The 10,000-nt window shown below is 40.8% G+C and overlaps 1 protein-coding gene across 3 annotated transcripts in view; it reads right to left on the reverse strand.

The window, feature by feature from the left end:
- Nucleotides 1-10,000, reverse strand: part of rorc (RAR-related orphan receptor C) — a 31,414-nt gene that overhangs the window by 11,670 nt on the left and 9,744 nt on the right. The window lies entirely within an intron of this gene.

Genomic DNA, 10,000 nt, shown 5'->3' on the forward strand with positions numbered 1-10,000 from the left:
TGACCGGGATGTCAGCTCATCGAAATAAATTGGTTGATGCGTTTAATAAGCAGCGGTGAACTTTTCTTTTTCTTGCTCCACGGTTGTACTTTGCAAAATAGCTGCACTTGCAGTAGCCTATAACTTGTTAATGTATGCATGTCTCTCTATATCCTCTGTTGGCTAGCGTGGAGGAAACTAGCAACTGCCTTCTATCCTTCTGTTATTGTTATGCTTTATCTTTGTATGCATTACACTTTCTGTGTCTTTGCTCACATAAATGACGGAAAACCATAATATAAACGAGACAACCATTTATAGTGTACAGTATGTTGTGTCCTCGGAATGCTGTGTCTTTGCCATGCATTGTGGTTTTTTTTTTTTTTTTGTATATATTTTTTGAGCTTTTTATGCCTTTAATTGGATAGGACAGTAGAGATAGAGACAGGAAGTGAGTGGGAGAGAGAGAGTTGGGGTGGGATCCGGAAAGGACCACGGGGCGGGAATCGAACCCGGGTCGCCGGCGTGTGGTGTAGGTGCCCCAGCCAGTCGCGCCACGGCTGGGGCCAATGCATTATGGTTTCTGTATGATTCCTCGGCCTAGTGAACATTGGTGAGCGGGTTCTTTAGCAGTGCAAGCAATAGATGTGGTAAAGAGAGTTATCAAAGACTGATTAGAATACCACTTCAGTTTTTTGTGTGTGGTCACTTAGAATTCAGGCTATAGCATGTTGTTGCGAATGTGGCAGAGCTCCATACGCGCTGCATATTATGAGTGATTGATTATAAGCCTGGTTGTGTGTGCAGTACTGTATGTGAATTTCTGTGTGAGAGGGTGAGATGAGGGGATAGCCTGTTGCAGGCTGTGTGAGAACATAAGATAGATAGTGTGTGAAAGTATAAGTTTGTGAGAATGTGGAAGTGCCTGTGAGTAGATGAGAGAGTGTGTCTGTGGCCTAGGTTGGTTTCCTGTTGTTTGAGGTTGTTAATCAGAACTGACAGAGTGAGAGGTCACTGACCATATTTTTCATTTCCTAGTCTCCTTTTCTCTCTCCCTCTTCCTCTCTCTCTTTCTCTCTTTCCACCCCCCTCTGTCTATTCTCAGACCTCTATCTCCTCTTACACATATGGAAACACACACACACACTCACTCACACACACACACACACACATAGGGAGAGAGACAGAGAGAGAGAAAGAGAGAGTTAAAGTTAAAGTAACTGCTAACAGCAACATAGAAAGCAAAAGTGCACGAATGCATATTCATCGGTAGCACTGTCTCTCCCCAGTCTGCCTATCTGTCTGTCTATCTCAATTCACCTCTCTCTCTCTCTCTCTCTCTCTCTCTCACACACACACACACACACACACACACACACACACACACACACACACTCCCTGTGTCTGTTTCCATCTGCCTCTACCAGTCCATCTGACCATTAATCTCCCTGTCTCATCTCCCTCTCTCTCTCTCTCTGTCTCTCACCTCAACTCTTTCTATCAGTGTAGGAGAAAAACCACATGCTGATACAGGAAAATAATCAGCACTTTTCTTCCCTGGGCCCTCTTGCTTTATCTGCCTCCTCCACCTAATCAGCTCCTCCATCCAAAACCACACACACACACACCAAGAGAATAGAAAGACGTAGCAGTAAAGAAAATAAGCAAGTGAAACTATACTGGTGGATACTGATGGTCCGATTTAGACCGCACTAATGATGCACTACGATGAGAACTTTATTGGCAAACACACACATACACACACACACACACACACTCACACACGCGCACACACACACGCTCACACACTCACACACACACACGCGCGCACACACACACACACACACACACACACACACACACACACACAAATGCAAGCAATAATGCAAGCTGTTGACATAATAGTAATTTGACTTCCACTACAGGATGATGTTGGTACATTGCTATAACAGGTGAGTTTTGTCTAGCATACATACGCTACAATGGCCGTGAGTGACTTGATATGTCAATTGATATGATATGACTTTTCTTACATAGAATGAAATGGTGTCCATTTCTGCTGAAGGGCGAGATGTTATCAGACGAGAGAAGCATTCTCTATACCACAGGTGTCAAACTCAAGGCCCGCGGGCCAAATGCGGCCCGCCACATCATTTCATATGGCCCGCGAGAGCTTACAGGGTCTGATACAGTATGTGGCCCGCGAGAGCTTTAAAGGTCTGATGATACAGTTTTTGCGTGCATGCACGTGAGACTGACAGGGAGGCAACAACATCAACCACCTTCCTCTATGATCAGTGTAACTGGCTACATCAGATGTGATAGCAACGCGAACGTGTGAAAACAAAATAGACCAGTATTCTAAACTATTTTAGCGAACGGAGTGCCTAAATTACAGTACGCGCTCGGTTTAGCCTGCCTGTGAAACATGATTGTTTGAAGTGCGTGTGGTTCTTTGAGAGGGGAATCGATGTAAATTACTTTGATTTCAATTGGTAGTTGTAAACTACGTGATACGTTTACGTCTACGATTAAAAAGCATACATAATTGTGTGTAGTCCTATCCAAAAAATTCAGCTTCAAAACCATGCTAATCGAGCAAATGATTGTTTGGCCAAAAGTGAGCCTATTCCGACCGAGAAAAGGTGCATTCAGATCAGGCAAGCATAGGTAGGCTAGAAGTTTGTTGTAATCCTGTTGCTTTGCATTTTCATTTCGGTTCAAAACGAGCAACGTAGAATCCACACACCTTTCAACTTCAAAGAAAAAGTCCACCGGGACCGTTCGCTTCTACTGTATGTGTATAGAACGGTGTAGTGATGCACTTTTTGACATGTCAGTTTGTTTGCATCACTGGCTAGATGTAAAACTGCATTTCGTTACTGGTATTTCGCTTGTGCAATGACAGTTAAGTTGAATATACTCGAATCTAAAAAAAAAAAAAATCCATGGCATGACCTCTTCCTGACTGACCAGTGACCCTCATTGAAAAGTCAAACTGTATGGAACTGACAGAGGTTTTTGTTTTGTTTTTACAAACATAATAATAAAAAGAACATGTCATGCTGATACCTTTTGCTCTTCTCGATTTTAGGGAAGTTTTATACCGATGCTAAAGATTTTGTGGCTGGTGCTACAAATCTTATAGTTACATCTGGCCCTTTGAGGGCAACCATTGTGCTGATGTGGCCCTCGGTGAAAATGAGTTTGACACCCCTGCTCTATACAGTAAAGTAAGCAAGGCCTGTCTGATTCTAGCCATGATAACGTGCTATCAGTGCAGTAAATCAGTCCACCTTATACGTAAAAGTTTCGTAAAGTGACGTGAAAAACACAACTCAACGGATGTAACCAACAGTATCACTATTGCAATGGCCGATGTCTTTGAAAGATAAAGTATTTTGGTTTGAGCTACGCCATCAAATTGAAACGATGTTAAATGTTGACATTGGCATTAGTTACTCTCTCAATCTCCCCATTGTCATCATGTAATAACACAATTGTGTGATAAAAGCAGAGAGAAAGAGTGACAGAAAGAGGGATGCGGATCCGAAATGGAGATGAGTGCTTCTGTTACGCAACATCTCTCTCTAGGTAGATTATCTCTATCCCTTCATCTTATAGATGATAGATAGAGAGATAGAGAGATAGATAGATAGATAGACAGATATTGACTGATTAGATAGATAGATAGATAAAAATTGACTTGATTGATTGACAGGAAGAGAGAAGGAGAAAGAATCAATTTGAAAGATAAGGAATGTGCACCATAAAATATTAAGACAACACGCACAAACACACGCACAAACACACACTCGCACGCACACAGGGACACATTTGTCTCTGTTACATCAAACGCTGAATGTTCCTATGTCTCCTTCAGCATCTACTACCGGGTTCAGTCTCATATGTTGACATCCCCCCTTCTAGCCTTTTTTTTTTTTTATTTTACTGCCCATGTCACTGGATATGTGGTCGCTGCAGTCTTCTCAGAATTCAGCATCTTTCCATTGTGCTTTGTGCACAAAGTTGTCTTTCCCTTCGTCAGCAATTTGCAGAGTAACCGGGTAAAAAACCTCAAGCTTCCATCACAGGAAGAAAAAAACGAACACCACAAGCACAAAAGAGCACCCAGGTATTATAATAGCTTTTTAGTCATAAAAAAGCACCCTTTATGCCGACTGTGTCACTATAGTTTAATATACCATCAGTATAATCCAGTTTACGTTCTGGATCATGTTACTATATATAAGATGAATGAACTTTCTTCCATTGACACTGAATTTAAATGTCACGTTTTACGCAGAACAACAAGCGATATATGCACTGCGATACATAACGAAATCACTTTATCATCTAATGGAGTGACAGAGAATTACGGACACAAAGCGTAGCCTCTGGCTATTAATTTAGTACGTGTGTGAGTACTCAGAAAAATGAAAATGCTTGCCGAAATGCCAGCGACAATTTTACGTATTTAATGAATTCAAACAAACAAACAAACAAACAAACTAAATTCTTGAGTTTCATCAAAGTTATTCAACTTAGAATATTTAGTGTGTGTCATAGATTAGTTTTTTTTTTAATTTTATGGTTGATTTCTTTTATTTCAAATGTTTTAAATGTCAAATTTTGACTAATCAGTGTTGATTTAAACTTGCATAGACTTGGCCCCCATGAGATGAACTCATCAGTGTCTCTAGAAAGACAATGGATTCATACTGACCGTTTTGCCTTTTGAAATTTATTTCCTAAAAATACTATACTTCTGGTAGACCTACACGTAAGTGAAATCAAAGTCTGACAGAAAGCATGATACATAAGGCCTGATTCTAACCTTGTCAACATTAGAGAGTAAACTTATTGAGTCTATATTACAAAGGAAGTGATACACATCAGCTCCATGGTCTAGCTTTCCCGCAATGAAAGATGAAGATGATATGCATTAGACTGCATAAAGAATCTGTGTACAGTGATCTATTGGGACAAAATAACAAACATGGGGGAAAACATAATTTTTTTTGTCTTTTAATTGCATACGTTTTAATATCTTTGCAACAATGCAGCATGGTCAAAATCTAAATTGAAATTAATGTACCCAATAAAACAGTAACAGTTTTATTTAAAAAAAAAGAGAGAGAAATAGAATAGAATAAGAAAACACTATCACGAAAAACTATGACCCTTACCGTCTGCATGGAGTGTATTGATAGAGGACATTATGTGCCACAGTCAAATTAGTCACACGTTTGTCTGACTCTTGGTTTTGTGTTTTGTTACGTTTGTTGACGAATGTGTCATTTCTGTTTCCAGTTTTGCCACGGTGTAGGTTAAAAGGGGATATTTCACCCCTTTGATGTAAGACACTAAACCCACACATTGAGAGACCCCAAAAGAATGCCTACATATCCCTAACAACACACAGCTATGAGTATGCGTATATGTACTGTGTATACGCATTTGTGGGTTCATATCATTTGATGAGAAGAGTTCAAAAAGGAAGTTCAGAAGCAGTCTAGCCATCTGAATATTAATACTGAAATATGAGGGTTAAGCATATGTAGTTGGTCTTTCTCTCAGATGTATAATATATCTTACGTATCAAATGTTCTTCAGACCTTGCTGATTTGTGTAAACCTTTTTTGCAGAACTTTTGCAGTGAAACAAACAGATAACCACGTACGCTACAACACCTGCAAACACCACTTGTCACAAAAATAAACATGCACAAACAGACAACTCCATCTGCACACACACACACACACACACACACACACACACACACACACACACACACACACACACACACACACACACACACACACACACACACACACACACACACACACACACACACACACACACACACACACACACCCTGACAGACATACAGGCAGGCAGGTAGACAGACAGACACACAAGTACACAATAATACACACTTCATCTGTACACTCACACACACACACACACACACACAAACACACACACACACACACACACACACACACACACACACACACGCAAACACACGCAAACTACATAGCATCGAATACAGACCACAGATCAGTATGAGTCTGCAGCTGGCAGCCTGTGAAACTGGTGCATCTCTCCTCTCCACTCGTCCTCCTCTTCCTCCTCTCCACATCTCTCTCTTCCTCTCTGGCTTCATCTCTCCATCCCCTGTCTACGCCCCTCTCTCTCCTGTCCTCTCTCTCATCAGCTTCATGGTAACTACTACCTCTCCAAATCGAATCCCACTGTGTTGTCAGACCTTCTCTCCATGATTTTTTCCCCCTTCGTATTTCGTATTTCGTATTTTCGGTACATTTAGTTTATTACTGCCATACTTAGTTGAAATTTCATTACAGTCATTTTTAAGGTTTAGTTTGGGATTTACACGATTTCGAGCCTATAACAGTTTTTGTCACATCCAGCAATCATCTCCTCACGACCGCTAGATGCCCATTCTGTGATGCACTGTAAATAAAATTGGTTTCCGTAAGCAGCCCAGGCTCCGAAAAATGGAAACAAATGTCCCCAAAACAAAACTGAAACCCCTCTGGGAATACTGAGGCAGGGATGAGCTACCTCTCTGGTGGGCTTCATTTGGTCCTTGGTTAAAATATAACGTAACTTTTTTTTGCATCTGCTAATAAATGTAAATATACCGTAATTTCCCGACTATTAGCCGCGGCTTATACATTGATTTAGCAAAATGTCTTCAGCTATGAGGTTAATACACGAGAACAGTTAATATGGTATCAATATGGTTTTGTTTCTTTTAACGTGCATAAAACACTGTCCTGAAGCTTATACACAATGCGGCTTATATGTGGGAAATTACTGTAAACATAAGCACAAAGAAGCGCGACATCCTGCGCAATCCCCGACAGCACCTTTGAATGTGCAACTAAACAAATAAGATTGTTCATGATTTTTAAATGAATCTAATCAAAAATAATAAACGGTATTAACAAATCACAATATCACAGTGTAAAAATGTACACAGTCACACAATATTTCCTGCTATAAATGCATTATGTAGGCTCTTGAATTATCGCTCTCTATCTCCCCCCATCTCTTTCACTCTCTCTTTCTTTCAGTACAGTAGTCTGCTATCGTCTGAGCCCACTTCCTGTTCAGACGTGCCATCCACCTCCTGTGCGCTCTCTGGCCGTTTGAATGCCACTGATTGAACACTTTGATCGCCGCATACATGCCTTCTTGCAGCAGACACACACAAGCAAAACACATACACACACAAGCGCGCTAACACACACGCCAACACCCATGCACACACTCACATATGCACAAAGTGCAGCTCCCTGTCTTCTGAGTTATCTGTTATGAGGTGCTGTCAATGGCTTGACGTTCGCAGAAGAATGTATGACTCCAAAAACTTCAGTGAGACTTCACCACTGAGGCTGAGCCACCACAAGCCTAATGATGTAAGCCTCTGCATTACTATATGTGCCAAACAAAACACTGCACTCTAATGTTCCGATGGCTTCAAGAGCCATTTAGCCAAAGGCTAAGAGGTCACGCTTAACGCAGAGAACAATATCAATGGAAAAGAAATCAGCTGGACTAATAACTCAGTAGTCGTTTTAAAAATCACACCAATGGCTGGTGTGTGTCAAAAATAATCTCCTTGGTGTCAGCATTTGAATAACAAAAGCTATTTGAAATCTCAAGGGGTATTGATTTATGAAGCACGTAGCAATATCAAGTATGTCGCACTCTATGCAACTTTGTTGTTCCGTGCAGGAACATTCATTCCTTTTCGATTGGTATTGCCTCGGGGGTATATGGGCATGCATTGAAAATCAATGACGAGAGCTAAACAAATACCAATTCTTACAATGTGTTGCTTTACTATGAGGCTGAAGAGTTCTTCACAAATACAGTCGGTGACACAGTGAAGTAACAGGCCTCAATTTGCTCTCTATCACAAGAGATGACAAACTGATTGACAAATTGGTATTAGCGAGTACTCTGATAGGCTGCGTATTAAAAGTAGAAGGGTGCATACCTGCGTGTGTGAGTAGGTGTGTGTGTGTGTGTGTGTGTGTGTGTGTGTGTGTGTGTGTGTGTGTGTGTGTGTATGTGTGCGTGCATATGTGTGTGTGTGTGTGTGTGTTCGGAAAGTTATGCTTCGATGGGACTACAATTCTGCAGCTAGAGTCATCTCCGAAGCACCTCCACGGCCACAGAGACTGACTCATCTCCTGGTGTCGCCAGATGAAAACCCAACGGTACAACACAACACAACCCCTGAAATCCCTGAGGTTAAATTCACATCACAAACACAAAAGTCACCATTTGAGATTTCCTCTCTCTTCTTGTGACACCTACCGAAGACTAAAACAACTCAGTATGTACGTGTGGCTGTGTTAATCAACCAGCCTTCTGAAAGAAAGATGACTGTTGTTGAATCACTATGTGTATCTCTAAGGTTTCAGAGAGAGAACAAAGAGGAGACTCAGAGACAAAAATTGCTGAATACACTCTAATTTTTAATGTTTGCATAGCTGAATTGATGTATCTGGATAAGAAATAAGATAACATATGGAATGATCTGGACAACATTTTAACATCAGATGCTATGTTCATATTCTGTTACGTATAACGTGCAAAATCATTTCAGCTTGCGACTAAACCTGTGTTTTAAATTTGGTAGCTTCTGACTCACAAACAAACACACACTACAGACAGATACACCCTAATAAAACCGTAAAAAACTTTTTTTATTATTATTATTACGTGGTGAAAATCTGAAAATGCTTTGCAACCTTAAACAAGACAGTGTCCATTTTCAACGGGCGGAGGAAAGGCTCAGGCCTGCCCTGAATATTTGGTTCGGCTCCTCATTTCCTGCTGAACTGCCCTTTGACTTTTGCTCGCAAAATGTCCGCTGTCTTTCCGCAGAACAATCATCTCAATCCAAATCCAAGTCCGACCCAACGGTATTCGCGATAGATTATTGGTAGTCATATTAATCATCATTGAATTCAAATTAAGTTTCTGATGCCATCATCAGAATCACATTCTTCATAAAATAAAATAATCACGACTGCACTAATTTATGCAAGCACATAACCTAAACTTTCGAACAGTTAAGCAACATCACAACGCTCACAGACCTTCTTCAGTTCTCTTCCACGTACATTTTGACAAGTCTTTCTTCAGTTCTTGATTCAAATCTTGATATAGTGAAATCAAAACAGCTTCTAACCTCACTTCACGTAGCCAACTCAAAATCCAAACTCCATCTTACTCTGTTGTTACTCACAAGGTGCTCACAACAGACCAAACAGACAATTGCACTGGTGATACTGATAAAAGAGAGTTTCAACCTGCCAATGCCCTCGAGATGTTCCAGTCAGACACAGGTAGCCGTTGACTAGGCAGCAACTCAATAAACCATGAAAGCTAGAAAATACGACAGGACTGAACAATCCACACAGAACGGAAGAATTCACTTTTTGACTCAACCACAGTTTGGGTTCGCCAGTGCCTTCGCTGCAAATGCACATCTGGGGTATCTGACTTTCAATGCTAAACTGAAAGACATTTATGAGGGCATCATGAATGAAACTGTAGAAAGTGGGACAACTGATCAAAGTGGACTCGCATTTGTACACACACACACATGTACACACACATACACACACACACACACACAAACACACATACACACACATACTTAAATGCACGAACAAATACAAAAACAGTAGCGTTTGCATCTATTGAAGACCGTGGACTATGAACTGAAACGTAGTGGCAAAGATTGCTGTGTCAACTTTACGTGCTTTAGATATGCCTATCAATAGAAATGATAGCCTAATGCCAGATTTTTCACAAACTACTTTGTGAACAGAACAGTGTGATATCTCGATGTCACAACACAGTTGAACGACACAGTTGTGAAATGACAAAGGCGCAAAGCACACTTTTTGTGACCAGCGACTACAGACACAGACATACAAACTTCCCAAACACATACATGGACACAAATAAT

This window comes from Sardina pilchardus, chromosome 6 (assembly GCF_963854185.1).
Source record: "Sardina pilchardus chromosome 6, fSarPil1.1, whole genome shotgun sequence".
Lineage (NCBI taxonomy): Eukaryota > Metazoa > Chordata > Actinopteri > Clupeiformes > Clupeidae > Sardina > Sardina pilchardus.